The sequence below is a fragment of the Quercus robur genome, chromosome 8, assembly GCF_932294415.1.
Source record: "Quercus robur chromosome 8, dhQueRobu3.1, whole genome shotgun sequence".
NCBI lineage: Eukaryota > Viridiplantae > Streptophyta > Magnoliopsida > Fagales > Fagaceae > Quercus > Quercus robur.
In genome coordinates this window covers 54,295,577-54,298,000 of record NC_065541.1, presented here as the reverse complement: position 1 = coordinate 54,298,000, position 2,424 = coordinate 54,295,577, and the positions used below count along the sequence as shown (strand labels likewise).

Here is a 2,424-nt window from a genome sequence, read left to right as displayed (position 1 = left end):
AAGGAGCCCCAACATGGGAAACAAAACACATTTAATCCTACGCAACACAAAACTAAACGAAATTTTATTGAATTCAAGCTTGAGACAGAGTTGGTAGTGTGTAATGTCCCATCAGTTTTTTTTTTTTTTTAAAGGAGAGGATCAGATTGTTTTAAGCTCCCACGTGCCCCCCACCTAACCCCACTACCCATCACACAATCCACTCCCTCTTATCTCTTCTTTGGCCAGCTCACTGTTCCCTTCTTTTCATTTTTTTTTTTTTTTTTGTTATCTCTCATACGCTCCTCACTTCTCATATCCTTTCTACCTGGTACTTCCACACCACCACCACCACCATTTTTCACCATCATTTTCCGGCACGATCACCGGAAAATTCTTGTGAACCCATAAGCACCTTCACATCTTTTATTTGAGGTAAAAATTTCTAATCTTTTTGGTGGGTTTTACACTTTTGCTTGAGGTTATTTTTTTCTAAGCTTTAATGATGATACCCATGTGATTTATGAGCATTAGAAGTGATATTTATGTGTTTGTATATATGGGTTTTGTATTGGTGGAATTATTTGATGAGTGGGTATATGGTTTGTGCTAATGATGACTACCTAAGGTTGATTTATGGTGGAAAATTTAGGGGTTTTGAGTTATAACATGTGATGGTTGGTAAATCTAATTTTTCCATAGCCATTGTGTTTATTTGGAGTTGGTTGAAGTTCTAAATTTCTTGTCTTGGAGGATATTTTGATTTTGCTTTCATGGGTCTCTTATTAATGTAGTGTAAATTTTATAGAAGCTAGTCATAATGTTGGAGATGATATTAAAGGGGTTAATTTTATAAATTGAAATTTATGCCTTGTGAATCAATTTGTTGAGAAACTTTGGAAGTGGGATATATTATTATTGATGAGGTTAAATACTAGGCTTGCCTAATTAAGTGATTATTTGGCAATTCCTAAATTGTGGCTAGATGCAATTTTAAGCTCTATACTTATTGTGATAAGTTTACTTGATATTGTTTAGGTTCTAGCTAATCTCCTTGGAGCTTGGAGAATTAGGATTTTGCAGTTGTGAGGTAAGTAGTTTTTTTAATGGGATTTTGAAAAATAACCTTGTTATATAAATGTTTGTGGGTTAGACACGCTTTTGGAAACTACCTATGGAAATTATATTTTCCTAAAAACTATTGTGTCGTAACCTTAATATATATATATATATATATATGATTATATATGGAAATGCATCATATTTGGTATTGCATTTGGGGAAATGCATGAATTGTTGATATGGAAAAATGAGCATCTTTTATTTAATCTTTGATAAGAAAATCATTGATTTTATGGTGTATTGAAAATTTTAAAGATGCATATCTTGTCTTATATTATTTGGGAAATTGATAGAAAATCTCTTGACAAGAATGAAGTTGAAAACCTTACAAACTTTGTAGAAATTAGATTATTTAAGGTTTTCTAAAGCTACTTGGATATGAACTATGTGTTTCAAAGTAATGTAACCTGTGAGTTTATGTGGTTTTAGCCCTATGCCATGTGTGATTTCCCGGTGATCACCCGATTTGGTTTTAGTAGTCTTTGTGACAACAGAATCAAATCCAGGTCAGTGCCTTTTCACTTTGGATGATGCGTTCTTGCCTGCTATCCATGGGGGGAAGAGGTTCCTTAATTGTGTGTGGGTGAGGCTGCTGCCCATAGGGCCAAGAGACCACATGCAAGAGAGGTCCTATTTGACGCGCTCTCTCTGTTGCCCATGGGGGGAGAGAAAAACCTTGAGGGTATGGGTGAGGTTGCGATCTATAGGGCCAAGAGTCTACATACTAGAGAGGACAATATCATGCCAGTTATGAATCGGTGGATCCCCTTACCGGTTTATGTGGTAGTATGGTATATTTATGATAAATTACCGTATGTTAGATTTTATGACTTTGGAAATTATATTGTTAATGCTCACAGATTATAGTATATAGTTTCAAGGTATTTACTTTGAGAAACTTTGTGTTTCATTATTAAATCATTCTTGTCATATTATTATTATTGAAGATGAAACTTGCATTTCCCCCACCCCTATTAAATATGCTACTTACTGGGCTCTATCTCATCCCATTATTTTATAACCTTTTCAGAGTAGGCAACAGCTTTTTGAGACAGTTTTTTGGTGGCTAATAGTAGTTAGACTAACTACTGATGGAGGCTAAACTTTTGTAATGGGTATATTAGATGGTGTACATCTTAGAATAGGCTTGACTCATTCTTTTGTATATTATAGTGGTTGTGACGTTATTCCCACTGATGGGACAAGTTAATGATATGTAATTAATTATTCATACCTCTATTTTTTTGTGGCCAATAGTCTTTGTAATTTTGCTTAGAGCTTTGACTTACTTTGAGAGTATATTCAATGGAATTATTATGATAA

General features: G+C 34.2%; 1 long non-coding RNA gene across 1 annotated transcript; it reads left to right on the top strand.

The window, feature by feature from the left end:
- Positions 1-267: 267 nt before the first annotated feature.
- On the top strand, positions 268-2,424 carry LOC126697063 (uncharacterized). The gene is made up of 3 exons (XR_007646140.1): positions 268-414; positions 1,018-1,069; positions 2,132-2,424. It is a non-coding gene; the product is annotated as an uncharacterized LOC126697063 (long non-coding RNA).